The 18,260-nt window shown below is 44.7% G+C and overlaps 1 protein-coding gene across 1 annotated transcript in view; it reads right to left on the bottom strand.

The window, feature by feature from the left end:
- Positions 1-6,336, bottom strand: part of LOC128901963 (protein C18orf25-like) — a 48,510-nt gene extending 42,174 nt beyond the window's left edge. Inside the window, exon 1 of the mRNA XM_054184176.1 lies at positions 6,277-6,336. The gene's annotated coding sequence lies outside the window, so the exon portion shown is untranslated. The remainder of the gene's footprint in view (positions 1-6,276) is intronic.
- Between the last annotated feature and the right edge of the window lie 11,924 nt (positions 6,337-18,260).

Genomic DNA, 18,260 nt, shown 5'->3' on the forward strand with positions numbered 1-18,260 from the left:
ATATTTCCAAAACCAGAACTGACTTGGTCAAAAGCCAGTTACATGTGTGTTATTAATAATGCCTCTAACACAGGTTTTACTATCAGATACTTCCTACAGTGTTTACTCCCAGTTGGCAGAGATGAAGAAATTTGACCTCTACTGTGACAGGATAACAGACAGACCAGGAAACAGACATTTCTTTCCCACAACATACAGAAGACTGCATATATTTGGCTACAGAAATTAAATAACAGCATGTAAGAAGATACCAAGTTACCAGCTGTAAAAAGAGCAAAAGAAGATTAAAGGATAGTTTTCCTCAGTTCCATGCAAGTACTGACAGGAGAAAAAAAAAAAACAAACAAAAAACAACAACCCCCCCCCCCCCCCCCCCAAAAAAAAAACCCCTTACTTACCCTTAAATAAAAGCACTATTTACCCAAAAATGATTTGTTGCGTTACTGTTCTTGATTTAGGAAGAAGTGGCTCAGCTGCCAGAACTTTCTTAAGAATAAAACTAACGATTAGCAACAGGAGACGTAAACAATATATACAACTTCCCCAGCAAAAGGGGAGATAAAAAAAAAAAAAAGAGCATCAAGTCTGGAGTATTAATTCAACCCCATTCAGCACAGCCTTACTACTGCTGTAGCTTGATGAGTTCCATACAGACAAACAGGGAAATCCACTACAGGTGTTAAAAAGTAGAAAAAATATTTTGATCTTATAAAGCAAAAGAGGGAGATCAAGTGTCTGTTATCAAACCAACTTTAAATTGAGGTGAGGTCTGTAACTTCATAAGCAATAATTAGCTAACTCTGGCAAGATACTAAATTTCCCTAGCTTAATTTTATGGTATTCAGCTATTTCTGGATTTTCTTTATTACAGTGAGCAGATCCAAAGCCTGTGAATTACCTTTAAGATGACTTATTAATATTAGTAACTGGAACCATGGAAAATAAAACTTCACCTTAAAGGCTTTTTAAATACAATACTCAAGATGTTTGTGGGGTTGGGTTTTTTTTGGGTTTTTTTTGGTTTTTTTTTTTTTAATAATTCCTCACAGATTCTGCATATTGTTGATCAAGAGGTATTACCAGCTCTGGAGGAACCATAGCTATTGACAACTCAAATTATATTTATCGGTAACTCAGCTCATGGGCACTGGTGCCCACAAGCCCATTCTTTCCCACAATGATAACTTCATTTCCAAATGACATCTTATTAAACACAAGGCCTCAAGCTACCAGTGTTTCATCCAACTTACTTCATTAGGAGACAGCCTCTAAACCCCCCTTATCTTACATTGTATTTCCAACCACAAGCACATGGAATTAGTAGATAGCTTCCTGACCTACTCTTTACCTACCTTTTTCCCTAATTTTTTTTCTTTTGACAGATTACATAGAACTGTCTCTCTAGCAAGAGTTAGCATTCCCAGAGAGCAAGAACCAGGAGAATGAGCCGAGGAGTCAGGAGATTACCAGCTGATGAGAAAGCCATGGTACAAGAGAACAGTACTGTCTTAACCTTACCTGGCTATCAGGTTAAGTTGCTTCTTTTTACTTCAGAAAGTTTGACAATACTATTGGAACATACAGCACCAACCTCAAACTGCTATCATGGAAATGTAATATTCCCAATGAAAAAGAAATTACTGAAATGGTAATAACTGCATCACCACACAGACAACTGGTATTATTAAGTCTGGCTCTTAGTTATTTCCAGCTCTGCTATTGTGAGTCACTTAGTCTCTACCCATTTTGGACAAATGGAAGTGAAATCTGCCTTCTCTAAAATAAGTCTTGAAAGGCTAATGACCAAGAACCATGAAACAAGACATTACGGCAGAAACATAGTAAGAACAACGCTTATCCAATCACGGTCTGGTTCTGCCTGCTCATTTCCAGGAAATTTTGAAGCATCAAAGCAGAAGAGCGCTGTGCAGGACACTACAGGAATCTCACTATAAAGTCAAATCCACGATCCAAGTATATTGAAACAAAAACGCTAGCTTGAAAGAGTCTTAAATACTTGCATTTAATTAAAAAGTGACCACCTGTTCTACTTATGATTAAAAAGCTGTCAGACTGAGCCCTAACAGCTTTTAACCTGTCTTCTTGGAGACCAAATATCACAAGGCATGATATGGCTGAAGCCAGTACACTATTCTGCTACTTACATCAATTTCTGAGCATTCAAGAGACGGATTACACGGTCAAATTGATATAAAAACCTAAATATCTTTTTAAGTAGAGATACTAGGTTGGATCATTCTGAATCTAAAGCTGACTCACCACATGACCACAGGTGTGTTACTTGACCTCCCTTGTGCATTCAGTAATGCATCTGCAACAGTGTAACAGCAACACCTCAGCCACATCTCATTTTCAGTCCTGAATGAGTAATCAACATGCACCCAAATGGCAGAAAGCAAGTCATATCCATGGAGAAATTGCTATTCTGTACAGGCTCCATTCACACTGATCAGACGTGTGAAGAGGGAACACTAACAAGTGGGAATGGGCAATCATAAATTTAAATTCAAACCCTTAGCAGTAACACTGAGTAAGTGACAAGGTATCAGTCACTCCAGTCTAGCTCAGAGATGTATTATTATGATAAACCAACCACAGAGGCTAATATTTACACTATATGCACATTTTCATTTACAGTCCCTTTCATCCAGTTTTTCTTTTTGCTCAGAATTGCACATTTGTAGACATTGCGTTCTAGACCTCAAGTCGCAGACTCATAACTGCATTATGCATTAAAAACTTGTAACAAAGATGTGACAGAAAGACAACACAAATCACCATGAAAATCATACTAAGTTCCCTGCAATATTTGCTGCCAGAGATTCTGCTGTCATAACAGTTCAGCTGCTCCTGAGTTACAGTGCTAAAGTTAAAGGCACAAGCGTCAGTTCTCTGCTGAACTTTGATTCACTGGAAAAACGAGACAAAAGTGGTTTCCTTGCCACGTAAGCCTCAGGTTATCTCAGAGCTGTTAACTGCATACAACGTTATTTCAGAGCTCTTTCCCAGCACTATGCCTGTCTCTCTCTCCCACTGCTGCTTAGTTTTTGGTTCCCCATTGCTACCAATAATGTTGAAGCTAGCAAAAATTTTCAAGTTTTTGTACTTTTCCAGGGTGCTTGTTCTGAATTGCAAGTTATACGCTTGCAACTATGGTATTTAAATCTTTCACTCTGATCTAGTAAATGTGTTATTAAATCTGCTGCTCACTTTCTGTCAATGTTTACAGTTTTGTAAGTCATTTAGTCAACTGCAGGTAAAAAACACAGAAGCTGAGATTGACCATAGACCCAATTCTGTCAAAAACTACCATCGACACACTAACTTTGAGATGTTACAGAAAATGAAATACAGGTTGCTTGAAACAAATTACTCATTTAAAAAGTTTCTAAAGCTTTCGCATATCTAGTGGTGACATTTCAGTCAGAGGGCAACCAGTCAGTCATGAATGCTCAGTCTGCAGCCACTTTCACGGCATGGTATGTAGAGAGTCCTGTCTCATTAACAGATGGTTAAGCAAGATGTAGATATACAGGTGGATCATAGATGGCACATACATTCTTGGTGGAGCAGGGAGTTGATATGATAATATACAAGAGGTGGAGAAGAAAGTGAAAAAAATCAAGGCAAGGCAAAGAAGCCTGCATTTTAAAGGTAAATATACAGCAAGGAGATGGGGGGGGGTCAGGACAACCAAGGCAATTATTTCTCATTTCTCCAATCAAGTTACACCAGCTTATGTCCCTAATGCTTAGCGTTCAAAGCCCCTCATGATTCTCCATATTTACTCTTTGTTCATCCAATCTTACCTTACCTCATTAATCCCCACCTCCCCCACACTGTCAGCTGCCAGCGTGATCTGCCCATTTGTCAAATGCACACAAACATCCTTCCTACCTCTCTTTTATCAGTTAGAGCAGTGCTTGGTTTGTGCGTATTGTGACCACTCGGTATCAACCACTCTCAACTGTCTTGTGGTTGGCTTCAGGTTCCTTCCCTTTTCCCCTCCCTCCACAATACCCAGTTTAATTATCCACTCATTTCCCAACTTGTTTGTGCACTTTAATTCCTACTGAGCAGGCAGCCTTCGTGCACTTATCAAGTGCAAGTATAGATGGCCAAGCTGTACTGCAATACACATGTGTAAGATTACAGTCCTTTCCTCTTCCTGATTTCTCAAGAATTTTTCATCATACCTCTTCATGATGCCAACTAGCAATTAGGCTGAAGAGCAAACAGAAATAGTCAACACATTATAATTAAAAATTCAAGTGTTTAAAAATGAGTCAGAACTGTTATCCTCATACTTGAGCATAAATACCAGCTGCCCAAACTCATGTACTACCTTCCATCACCCTCACTGTCCTTCCCCCTAATCCCCTAGACAAAACACCAGTGTTACTGGTATACCAGAACCCCAGAAAGCAGTATTTTATTTGCTTTTAGTAGCCACATAACCATCCCCTTTGGATCTTCTTTTGCCAGCACCAGACTGCTCTAGATCACTAGATATGAGAAATACTCGGAAAACGAGGCTTAAAAGTGATTGCTATTGAACAGCCAAGTTCTCCATTCTTCATCTCACTGCTTTTGTATCGTTCATGTATATGGGGGGGATGTTTGGGTTTAACAAACACACAACAAGCAACTTACTGTTCTCCTTAGAGCTTGTTACAAACCTATTCGCTCCACAAAGGCACTGTTTCCCTCCTCCAGGGCAACGGGGGAAGCTGCACTGTTGTGACTGCCTGACTTTCAGCTCTCATATCACAGAAACAGCAGTTACAGGTGTTAACTAGGGCAGGAGAATGACAAGATGAACACCTCAAAAGAGCACCATCACCAATTTCCACCTCAAGGTCAAACATTAAGGTTTTTTTTAATAGGCTTAAGCAACACAAGATACTTTAAGAGAAACACTTTAAATGTAATGTTTGTTTGCTGTTCTAAGGAGAGAGCTATTACTATTTGTACTTAAAATTTTAGCTTGAAAACTGGAAATACAAAAACTTGCCTACAAGTGAAACTATTATTTGGTCTTATGCTTAACACGTACCAGAGAAGACTTAAAACCAAATAAAGTCTATTGAGAGGCGATTAAGAGAAGTTTTACATTTTTGAAGAGATGCTCAAGGGTTCAAAGTCTTACTACCCATTCATTTTTAAAAGCTAGAATTACTTGGCGGTGAAAAGAAAACCAATACCAAACAGGATTGGCTTATGTCATAACATCTCTACACACAAGCCTTTTCAGCCTTTGAAATGCTGTTAGGTACTTCGTGCTAGTTTAAAGTGTACAACTAGCTACAACCAAGATCTTGTTTAACTAAGTTATTGCAGTTAGGGATTCATAAAGGTACCTACAAACTTTAATACAAGTAGCTTTGTTCCACCACTAACAAACTAAGACATAAATACAATTAGGTGCTACTTAACAGAGAGGGAAGCTCTCCCTACCAGCTACACAATGTAAGCCTAAAAAAATCACCAAGTCTTTCAAAAAATGGCCTTTTTAGTAATTGCTTGATAATCTCAATGCAAAGAAAGTTACAATACTGGAATACGGAAAATAGTTAAAATATTACAAGTCTGCTCAGACTTTTTCCTTTTTAAAAAAGAAAAAGTAACACAGTTAAATTTTAGATTCTCCTCAGATAGATGTGTCGCTCAGTGCCACATCTGCAACCCATTAGATGTTAGGAGCTCAAGGGGAACTCAGGCTAGATAAGCAACGAACAACTTGAACTCTTCTCCCCCACGTAAAATATACATTCCCACATCACCCAAGCTAAACAAAGAAGTTAAAAAAAAAAACAAAACAAAAAACTAGAGAAGCGTAAAACTAGGGCAATCACACTCCTTGGTTTTCAAAGGGGTTTTCTCCCAACAGCTCCTACCATCCCACAACACATTACAGAAGTCCTAGGAGACACAAAGCAGACAAAATTTGCTTCCAGGAGCTGCGGCAAGGCTTTCATCCGCCGATTCCGTGCAAGGTTAGGACGAAATAAAAATATAAGCAGCGGTTAGGCTGGTCTCCCACGTTCCAGGCACCCTGATGGAGGTGGGCACTCACCCACCGGCCACCCACCTTTGCCCAAACTCCCCCGCTGGCCCCGGGGAAGGGGGGGAGGTAATGCGAGGCCAGTACCCGCCTCGCCCACCCGCAGCAGGGCTAACGGCGACGGTTCCGCCGCCCGCCGAGGCAGCCCGGCCCCACCGGAGGCGAGCCCCAGCCGCGCCGTCCCCACTCACCTGGAGGACACGCAGAGCCTCTCCTAGGGGGCAGCAGCTGGAGCATGAGATGAGCCGAGCCGAGCCTCAATCCGCCGACCCCCTGTCCTCCCCTCAGACCCTGACGCCAGAGAAAATGTCACCGGAGGCCGCGGGGCACAGCTGCGTGGCGTCACTTCCTCCCGCCGCCGGAGCAGCCGAGTACCGCCCAGAGCGGCCGCCGCACCCGACAGCGCCACCCCGCGGCGCCGCCCGGCGCCACCTCCCGCTCCCCTTTCCCTGAGACAGACACACACAGAGACATACCCACACACCCATCCCCCGCCCGACACCCGCGGGTGTCCCGCACACCCTCCGGTGTGCCCACCCATGACACACACACAGTCCGACACCCGCGGGAGAGGCCTCTGGGCCCGGCGGGGCATCATCTGAGGGGAGGCACCCGGCCTGCTGAGGTGCCCGCGCCCATGGCAGCAGAGCAGGGCAGAGGTGTGAGAGGCCTGACATCGCCTGAGGGGAAAGGCGGCAGGCAGCCAACGCCCAAGTTGTTCACGGCAGCAGGCGCCATGGGTTGCCCACCACAGAGGCAAGCTGAGGTAGCCGGTGGCTGGTAAATCAGCTGTGAGGGAGACCGTGAGAAAGGCACACCACTTCCTTTGGTTTCCCAGAAGCAGAAGTGTGCAAACCCAGCACAGCGGTTGGAACCGACTCACTGAAGGAAAAGAGCAGAGGAGGATGCAGAAGAAAACCAGGAAACAAGAAGAAAGAAGTAGCACAGGCTGGGATGTACCCAGCTGGGGAGCAGCTCCGTGGAAAGGGACCTAGGGGTCCCGGTGGACAAGCTCGATATGAGTGAACAGTGTGCTGCTGCAGCAAAGCAAGCCAGCAGGATGTTGGGTTGCATCAACAAGGGCATCACCAGCAGAAATAAAGAAGTCATTATCCCACTCTACTCAGTGCTTGTCAAGCCACACCTGGAATACTGTGTTCAGTTTTGGTCCCCGCTATACAAGAAAGATGTGGACAGGCTGGAGAGGGTCTGGAGAAGGGCCACCAGGATGATCAAAGGACTGAGAAGCCTGCCATATGAGGAAAGGCTAAGACAACTGGGTTTGTTCAGCCTTGAGAAAAGAAGGGTTAGGGGAGACTTTATCACCACGTCCCAGTATTTAAAGGGTGGGTACAAAGAAGAGGGAGACTCTCTTTTTACAAGGAGTCACATGGAAAAGACGAGGGGTAATGGGTACAAGTTACTCCAGGGGAGATTCCGATTGGACACAAGAGGAAAATTTTTCACAATGAGAACAGTCAGACATTGGAATAATTTCCCCAGGGAAGTGGTGGATTCCCCATCATTGGACACTTTTAAGATTCAGCTGGACAGGGTGCTGGGCCATCTTGTCTAGACTGTGCTTTTTGCCAAGAAAGGTTGGACCAGATGATCCCTGAGGTCCCAGCAGGCACAGGGAAAGTCCCAGACTGGAGTCAGTGACAGACAGGAGCTGGATTCCGGATCTGGAGTCAGGAATGCTCAAATCGGGAACAAAAGCAGACGAACAGACAGGATCCTCCTCAGACATCGGCCATTGAAGAAAGAGAGTTGACCTTTTGATCCCTCAGCTTTTATACTGAGCATGGGGCAGATGGGATGGAATACCCCTGTTGGTCAGTTTGGGGTCACCTGTCCTGTCCACTCCTCCCTGCAGGTGGGACCCCTCTACGCTTTTCCACTTCCGACCCTCTAATGGGGAAAATAACAAAATTAGCTGACCTTGGTTGTTATAGCAAGAAGTATAAGCAAGAGCCTCTGTGCATACCATTCCTTGGCATAATCAGGTTTTATCACTCTGAGAGTGAACAGTGTCTGAACAATATGCTGTTAATTTCAGACTTTGGTCAGTTAGAAGAGGCCCAGCTAAAAAGTAAAATTACAAATCAGAAAATTGGTTCTGTTTTACCTCAAACCAGAACAACACAGTGTAGGTAGCACTCTGTAATTTGAAAATATGTGGCAGCAGCCATTTTAGTATAGTCCCTAAATCCTGATCAGGGCCTACAAACGCCTGGAAAATTCCAGTGTTAAACATGGATCATACAGCAGAGGCACCCTTGGAGGATCCCACTCTTCCACAGCCACTGCTCGTGGCACTGAATCAGTTATAGGGTTGATCATACAGAAATGTGCATATGTACCTACCCTCACCACCACCCAAATCATGTACATGGACTTGGGAAACAAAGACAGATGCCACATACTGCCTTGGAACAATTTATCACATTGAGGAGAAATAAGAATAAGAGAGAGATTCAGGTAGAAGTAGAGTTACATCTTCAAGAATTCATTATTCTCTTTTAAAACAGTACTTTGCAAGATATTTCTCACCAAACACTTAAAAAACTTCCTTTGCAAGAGCACCAGCCTCGTTGGCGCATCCAATATTGGCGGTGTCAGCAGAAGAGGGAACAAGCAGGGTGCTAACAAAATCCGTACTTAAGAGAAGATGAAACCTGCCCTGCATGGGGCTGCTGGGGGCTCTAATCCAGAATCAGCTCTAATTTCCTACGTGGCTCGAGCCATGCCCTCCTACCAACTAAAATCAACCTCCACAACCCGGCCAGCTACTTCTGGGAAAATAATCCAGAATCAGTATTTACAGGGAATGACATGCTTTGGAGGCACGACTCCTGAAAGACACCTGGAGGACGGCACACTGTTGCACGGGTGTTAGGACATGGCAGCGAGGAACAGGAAATGCAGTTTTGGACGGTGTACAGAAAAGAATAACGACACAGGCGTGGGCAGTGAGCATCAGCCTCGCATTTGCAAGAAGAGTGATAAATGGAAAGGAGCTCAAAGAGCCATGACTGAAGGAATCGGCAGCCTGGAAGCATTATGAAAGAAAAAAAAAAAAGAAATTCCGACTATCATAGGTAAAATGGAATTAGTAAACTAAGCAGGGAGACATTAGTGATCTCTAAATATTTGAATGAAGTGGTGTGACGGGAGAAGACTGGTGATACATTAATGATTTTAATGGGGTGAAATTAAGAAAGGGCATTTTTAAGCTGAGAATCAGGATGGAAAGCTTTCGAATGGAGAACCGTAGGCTAGAAAATTGTCTCTTTAAGGGAAGTGGTGAAAGATTTATTGCCTGAGATTTTAAATGCCAGATTAGGAGAAATAACCAGAGAACTCATTCTGAATTTTCAAGGAGATGGGCTTTCAGGAATTAGGAATTTCAGGAATTAGGAAGGGAGGAGGAAAGGCAAGAGGTGGTGCTGGTTCCAGGAATTTAGGGAGGACAGCCCAGCGCCTCTTCTAGGCTCCTTTGGCTCCATTTTATCACTCTTCGACCACCTTTGCCAAGAGTGAAATGATTTCAGCATTAGTTACCTCCACGAGGAAGTGATAAGAACTCCTCCACCACAAAGAAATGCAGTTTGATAAATGGGAGTCTCGGTGGGACATCTCTAGAAAGGATCACTGGGGAAGGGGGCGGCAGAGGTTCTTCCAGGGGACCATCACCACCACTACCACCTCCCCTCTGTGGCACTTGCGCTTCCCCAAAGACAATGGGAGGAAATTAGCTCAGCACTGGAGCAGATGGGCAGGAGTGACCCCAAGCCACGCTCCCCTGTAAAAGTAAAAGCTAGTTGTGAAAGCACTTTGGCTTCCAGGATGACTTCCCTCACCCGGCTCTGTGGAATTTGGATAATGAGGTGAAGTCTCTGTGCTCAAAGAGCAATTAAGGCTGGCTTTTCTATCTATCACAGGATATATAAATAACGGGGTAGTCTTAGGGAGCCAGGACAGCCCTGCTTTTCCTCAGCAGAGACAGTAAAATCAAGATAACAGAGACTTTGTGTAGCTCTTTGTTTCCTTGAGAGGCTGCCATGCCCGATAATTGACCTTTGCCTTGTTACCTGTGAAATGCATATTAAAGTTGACACCCCTGTATATGCTAATGAAGATTTTAGTCATGCTAAACATATATGACTATAGCTCTTGTCTCTCCACCCAAATCATACTACATGTCACCTAGGGGAGGGAAACCTCGTAATTTGGGGGATAGAAAGACAGAGAAAATGACTGTTAAATTGGGAGAGAAGAAACTTGATACCTGACGGACCAGTCCATGGGCTGTGTTCTCTTCCTCCACCCCAGGCAGGGACGCCTTTCTGGGTAAGCGCTGCGCCTTTCACCCTCTGGTGAATGTTACCCCGGTTTGTTGTACTATCATTATTTTTGCTAGCAATATTAACCTTAAGTAATTAGCGCTATTGTAGTTAGTGAATTTATCAATGGCAATCTCAAATCTGTTCTGTCGCTCTCAATAAAATAACTAATTTCAATTATTTGTGAATCTGACTCAGTGAAAGTCCTTTGCTGGGACTCCGATAGCAAATCAGTGAAAGCCCTGGGACTCCGACAGACAAATATTGAAACTACATTCCTTTTAACACGACAGGCTCTTGGCAGGGGGAGCGGAGCTTTCCATCCCAGCTCCCATCTCTTCCCCGGCCCCATGCCAAAAGCTTCCCTCCAGCTCCAGACTGGGAGAATGACTTTTCAAGAGCCCATCCCCATGCACCCGACGGCGGCATCTGTAGGCACGTTACTAAGCATCCTCTGCAGAAGGAATATATAGAAACTTCACTTCCGAGTGACATTTAAACAATGCCCATTTTCCAAGCTGGGCTGCAGGCTGCCAAGCATCTGAAATCACAAACATGCCACTGAAACCCAGCCAAGCCATCCCCTCGCTGTGCTCCTGCTCCTTCCCAAAGTCACACAGGCTCCTCCACAGCCACCAGCAGCAGCCCAATGGGGACCACGAGAAAGGGGCCTGGGACACCAAGGGGTTCACCCACCTCAAGCTACAGCCCACGTCTCCTGGGGAAGGAAGAGAGACAAAACCTTTCCTTGCTGCTGAGTTTTACCAGACAATATTGACTAATTAAGCAGCTGTGCTGCTTAATTAGCATTAAAGGAATCTTTAGCAAGAGGCTAGAGGAAGCATTTATTAGATTAGGTGGTACTTTTGGAGTTGTTGGCTGTTTGGTTTTTTTTACTGGATATTACATGGTTCAGGAAGGACGGTGTAATCCTGAATGCCTTCAAGGAGATGGAGGCAGTGCTGTATCTTCCCACGTATGTAGTACCCAGCAAAGACAGAAGGAACCAAAAGTTTTACTTTAAACACATGCTTGATTTCGGCGCGTGTTTCACAATCGTGGATAACCTGAGCAATAGCATCCATGGTTAAATCCACCCCTTGGTCACGAGCCCATTTATATGTTGCATCCCTTCCTTGATGACCTGAAGTGTCATGGGCCCACCAAGCTAAATATAGTTCACCTTTATGTTCCCAGTCCAAATCTGTCTGGAAAATCTTAGCAGCCTGGTCCGCTTCCTGATTGTTTTGATGTTCCTCAGTGGCTCGACTCATGGGTACATGGGCATATACATGACGTACCTTTACGACTAGTTTCCCTAGCCAGTCAGCAATGTCTTGCCTTAATTCAGCAGCCCAGATGGGTTTACCTTTGTGCTGCCAATTGCTCTGCTTCCACTGCTTTAACCACCCCTACAGAGCATTTTGCCACCATCCATGAGTCAGTATAGAGATAGAGTATTGGCCACTTTCCTCCTTCAGCAATGTCTAGGGCCAGCTGGATAGCTTTCACCTCTGCAAATTGACTCAATTCACCTTCTCCTTCAGTTGCTTCTGCAACTCGTCGTGTAGGACTCCATACAGCAGCTTTCCACTTTCGATGTTTCCCTACAATACGACAAGATCCATCAGTGAACAGAGCATACTGTTTCTCATTATCTGAGAGGTCATTATATGGTGGGGCCTCCTCAGCACAAGTCACCACCTCCTCTGGTGGCATTGTGAAGTCTTTGCCTTCGGGCCAGTTTGTGATCACTTCCACAATTCCTGGATGATTTGGGTTTCCTATTCGAGCTCGCTGCGTAATTAAGGCAACCCACTTAGTCCAGGTAGCATCAGTGGCACGATGAGCAGAAGGAACTTCACCCTTGAACATCCAGCCCAGGACTGGTAATGGGGGCACCAGGAGGAGCTGTGCTTCGGTACCAATTACTTCTGAAGGAGCTCTAACTCCTTCATATGCTGCCAAGATTTCTTTCTCAGTTGGAGTATAGTTGGCCTCTATAGTGTTTGTATCCTTGACTCAACAGAATCCTAGGGGTCAACCTCGAGTCTCCCCTGGTGCTTTCTGCCAGAGATTCCAGGTAGGGACATTGTCTCCGGCTGCAGTGTAGAGCACATTTTTAATGTCCTGTCCTGTCCTGTTCAGACTGGTCCAAGGGCTACTGCATGCACAATCTCTTGTTTAATTTGCTCAAAGGCTTGTCATTGCTCAGGACCCCACATAAACTCATTTTTCTTTTGAGTCACTTCATTGAGAGGGCTCACAATCTGACTATAACCTGGAATATGCAGTTTCCAGAAACCCACAATGCCTAAGAAGGCTTGTGTTTCCTTTTCGTTAGTAGGTGGGGACATAGATGTTATTTTGTTAATCACATCCATTGGGATCTGGCAACGACCATCTTGCCACTTAATTCCCAAGAACTGGATCCCAAGTTCCCAAGAACTGGATGTCTCCTGCAGGTCCCTTGACCTTACCTCTTTTTACATCAATATCTGCTTTCAGAAGAATCTTGATTATTTTCTTACCTTTCTTGAAAACTTCTGCTGTATTACCCCACCTAATGATGCCATCAATGTATTGCAGGTGTTCTGGAGCTCCACCCTTCTCCAGTGCAGTCTGGATCAGCCCATGGCAAATAGCAGGGCTGTGTTTCCACCCCTGGGGCAGTCCATTCCAGGTGTACTGGATGCCTCTCCAGGTGAAAGAAAACTGTGGCCTGCACTCTGCTGCTAAAGGAATAGAGGAAAAATGCATTAGCAATGTCAGTTGTAGCATACCACTTGGCTGCCTTTGACTCCAGTTCATATTGGAGTTCTAGCATGTCTGGCACAGCAGCACTCAGTGGTGGTGTGACTTCATTCAGGCCACGATACTCTACTGTTAGCCACCAATCTCCATCAGACTTTCACACTGGCCATATAGGGCTGTTAAAGGGTGAGTGAGTCTTGCTGATCACTCCTTGGGTCTCCAGCTGACAAATCAGGTTCTGGATGGGAATCAGGGAGTCTCAGTTAGTGTGATACTGTCATCAATGCACCATGGCAGCAGCAATTGGCACCTGCTGTTCTTTAACCTTCAGCAGTCCCACCACAGAAGGGTCATCTGAAAGGACAGCTGTGTAATATCCTCAGTCTCTACAGCTGCTATACCAAAGGCCCACCAATACCCTTTTGGGTCTTTGAAATACCCTCTCTTGAGGAAGTCTATGCCAAGGATGCACGGAGCATTTGGGCCAGTGATAATGGGATGCTTCTCCCATTTATTCCCAGTTAGGCTCACTTCGGCTTCTAATACAGTCAGTTCTTGAGACTACCTGTCACTCCAGAAATAGTCACAGATTCTGTCCCTTTATGATTCAATGGCAATAGGGTACACTGTGCACCAGTGTCCACAAGGGCTTTATACTTCTGTGGCTCTAATGTTCCAGACCATCAAATCCACACAGTGCAATAAACTCGGTTGTCCCTCTCCTCCTCCTGGCTGGAGTCAGGGAAACCCTAATGTTGAGAGCAACATCTGCAATTAGAAGATGAGCTCCTGCAAGGACTGGAACATCGCTTTCCATGGACTGGAGCAGCCACCCTCCTTCAAAAATTCTTTCTTCCATCTGCTTTACCTTGCAACTCAAGCACTCGTGCCTGCAGGGCCGGAGTAGGTTTTTTTATCCCACTTACTCATGTCCTCTCCATAGTTGCAGAGGCAAAGCCACAGGAAATCTCTGAGCAGGTCCTGTTTCCCTTGAGTTGGTTTTGTAGGAGGGCATTTTTTCTTAATGACTGCAACCTGGGTCTGTTCAGGGGAGGAGTGGGATTCTTTCCCCTTCTTAGACAGTTTTTCAAGCAGTTCATGCAGCAGTTTATCAGTTTTCTCATTTTGCTCAGCTATTGTCTTAGTCACTTTCTCCACTGTCTCAGCAATGGTCTTAGTTTGCTCAGCCATTTTCTCCACAGCTGCTACATGAAGGGGACAAGAGAAACTGTCTTCATACTGTTGCACCTTGTTAGCCACCTCATTTACAGTTGGTGTATCAGTATCAGATCCTCCCCAGACCATTGTTGACAATGTGTGGGAATAATTTGATGGTGCACTCTGCACAAACTTCCTCATCAAAGATCGTTTGCATGGCATGTCATCAGGGTCTATAATCACTTACCAGTTGCTATAAATCACCTCTCACACAGCCAGTTCTCTCAGGTACTTAATACCTTTTTCCATGCTGGTCCATTTGGTTGGACAGCATTCTATACCATCTTTAAAAGGGTAACTGCCCTTCACAGCTACTAGCAGTCGCCTCCAGAGACTGAGGACATCTGCCTTTCTCCCAGTCGCTTTATCAATCCCTCCATCTTTGGACAGGTTTCCCAACTGCTTAGCTTCTCTGCCATCTAAATCTATGGTATCAGCTCCATTGTCCCAGCATCGGAGCAACCAGGAGACAAGTGTCTCCCCTTAATGACAACTAAAGTCCTTCCTCATATTTCGCAAATCCTTCATGGAAAAAGATTTAATGATTATCTCTGCATCTGAGTCCTCATCCTGTGTTAATGCTGGCTGAGAAGGATCCTCTCCTGAATCTTCCTCAGAGGAACCCTCTCCTACGCTGTCTGGCTTGGGCTGGTCTTTGTCGTCAGAGGCAAGGGAACGAGCTAACTTCTGTTTCCTGGTCACCGGGGCAACCTCTGACGGTTCTGCTAGAGTTTGGGTAGCAGCAGCAGCGCTCGTTGTCGGAGCAGCCGGAGCAGTGACCGTGCTCCTTGTCGGGGCTGGAGCAGCCGGTGACGCTGCGGGCGGGGCCTGCGATACAGGCGTGGGGGGGGGGCAGGCGGCGGGGTGATTTTGACCGCAGGATGCGGAGTGACTGCTGCCGGCATGGGCCGGGCCGGGGCCGGTGTTGGTGCCGGTGCCGTGGCTTTTGCCGGGGCCTGTGGGGGGACAGCCGATGTGGGCCGGGGCCGGGGCCGGGGCCGGGGCTTTCGCCGGAGCCGGTGGGGGAGCAGCCGGTGTGGGCCTGGCCGATGCCGGGGCCTGTCGGGGGACAGACGATGCGGCTCGGGCTGGTGTCGGGGCCGGTGGCGTTGTTTGTGTCTGTGTTGTGGCTTGGACAGTAATCTGAGTTGTTTGAGTTTCTGCTGTAGTTTTCAGTGGGGGGTTGTCTGAATTTCTGCTATCTTTGACTCTGGCTGTAGGGTTTGAGTAGCAACATCAAATATCACACAATACTCACTCCTGCACTGATATTTAACAACAAACCACCCCTGCAACACATTCAGGAAACCCAACAACAAAATCACATACGAATGAAAGTAACATTCACTCTCTAAACAGCCCTAAGGTTTTTCATCCCCTAATTCTGTTACTGTCACTTTGGCATAATCATCAAAGGGCAAAGTAAACTTTCCCCATGTAAGACTAAGAGTGTAATTAGTAAAAGACTCCATCACGTGATGCCCAAGATATGCAGGTAGAACCGTTATCCAAGCAATTATTTTATACATCTGAGGGCAAATCCATACCAACATAGCATGCTTAGACCACCGCATCCAGACACAAAGAATAAATGAACCATGCAATATATTCGACCAGTTAATCCCCACTGCATCAATTAATTTCATACAAAGCTCTCTAAAGGTACAATATAACATTTCATATAAGAACGACATGATGTGAACTGTCTGTTCTCTCTGAACAAGCTGGAATTCAAACTATTCAGGCAACATATCAGAGCTTTGTTCGTGCCCCACGTTGGTCGCCAATAAATCTGTCGTGGTTTTGGCCAAATTGGCCAATGACAGATGCTCCCCCCCAGCCTCTCATGCACGGAGAGGAGGAGGAGAGATAAAGAGATTTACGAGTTTAGAAGGAACTAAACTACTTTAATGAAATATTAAGAATAAAATAGATAGATACAGTATATACAAAACTGTATTAAGCTCCCAGGATGACGATCACGTCACCGGCAGGCACTGGGGAAGTCCCAGGCTGGACTCAGCAACGGGTGGGAACCAGGTTCCACAGATGGAGTCAGGAACACATGGATCGGGATCAAAGGCAGATGAACAGACAGGGTCCTCCTTGGATGTCGGCCACTGAAGGAAGAGAGTTGCTCCTTTGATCCCTCAGCTTTTATACTGAGCATGGGGCAGATGGGATGGAATACCCCTGTTGGTCAATTTTTGGGTCACCTGTCCTGTCTGCTCCTCCCTGCAGGTGGGACCCCTCTATGCTTTTCCACTTCCAACCCTCCAATGGGGCAAATAACGAAATTAGCTGACCTTGGTTGTTATAGCAATAAGTATAATCAAGAGCCTGTCTGCATACCATTCCTTGGCACAAACTGTTGTTTGGCACTATCACTATCACTAAACTTGGCACTATCACTCTGAACGAACTGCTTTAGACACAACATGCTGTTAATTTCAGAGAGTTAATAAAGGCTTAGCTAAGAAATAAAATTACTGAACAGAAAGTTGGTTCTGTTTTACTTCAAACCAGGACAGTAAAGCCTCCACTTACTCGCTTGTGGGTTGTTTTTTTTTCAGAAGAAATATTTCTGAATTGGAGAAGCAGAAATCCTTCCAGCCTGGTACTGAATTTTTTGAATGAATTGAGCTTATAAGAAAACAAAAAATGTTTCTAAAGCCACCTGAAGTTATTAAGAGCAACTGCATGCTCAAAGTGAAGGATTTCCTGCAACATTCAAGGCCACACAGACCACGATTACTATTGTTTCACTGCTGACCCTGTAATTTAAAAATGTAAAGAATAACTCAGAAATACAAAATCTTTCCCAGACCTGTAAGACCTACTCAGTACCAGATGTAATTAAAAAAATCTGTGTAAAAAAGTACACTTACAATTTGACACATCACATTTTTTTGCTTATAAGTACCCAAAACAGAATTGAATAAGAATATTTGGAGTGTTTTACTGGAGATGGTACAAAATGCATCCAACTTACTTTAAAAAAAAATCCTGAAACTATTTTAATATTTTTTAAAATTGTATTTAATTACAAAGTCCCATATTAATATTCTATATCTACTAAAGGATTGAGATGAAAAAAAATTTTGAATACTTTCAAAGGAAGATTGAAAAGCGACCATGTGGATGCTGAAGAACCTGCGGACGTGGCACCCGGAATGAGCCCTGGAGATCTCATCGCTCTCACTGGTGGCAAACATGTCACGCAAAAAGTTGCGCCACCTTAATCAGCTAGTTGAAGAATAGCTCCAAGAAGGCCATATAGTCCCAACGACCAGTCCATGGAATTCGCCTGTGTTTGTAATCCAGAAAAAAAGTGGCAAATGGCGACTTTTACATGATCTAAGAAAAATTAATGCCGCAATGGAAGATATGGGTACTCTACAACCCGGTATGCCTTCACCCACTATGGTCCCCTGAAATTGGTGCCTCACCATCATTGATTTGAAAGATTGTTTTTTCACAATCCCTTTGCATCCTGAGGATGCCCCAAAATTTGCATCTTCTGTGCCATCTATCAATGTAAGTGAACCTTGTAAACGCTATCATTGGACAGTTCTCCCACAGGGGATTAAAAATAGCCCCACAATGTGCCAATGGTTTGTAGCAAAGGCCCTATCTCCCGTTCGGCAAAGGTTTACTGATGTTATAATATACCATTATATGGACGATATCCTTGTGGCAGCAGAGTCACAAGAGACTATGCAAGCAGCTCTGCAGTTTACATATCATCAAGTAAAACTTGCCGGGTTACAAATTGCGCCTGAAAAAATACAACAGAAGGAGCTGTGGCAGTACTTGGGATGGAGGATCACAGAACAAAAAATTATCCCGCAACAAGT

The sequence above is a fragment of the Rissa tridactyla genome, chromosome W (genome assembly GCF_028500815.1).
Source record: "Rissa tridactyla isolate bRisTri1 chromosome W, bRisTri1.patW.cur.20221130, whole genome shotgun sequence".
NCBI lineage: Eukaryota > Metazoa > Chordata > Aves > Charadriiformes > Laridae > Rissa > Rissa tridactyla.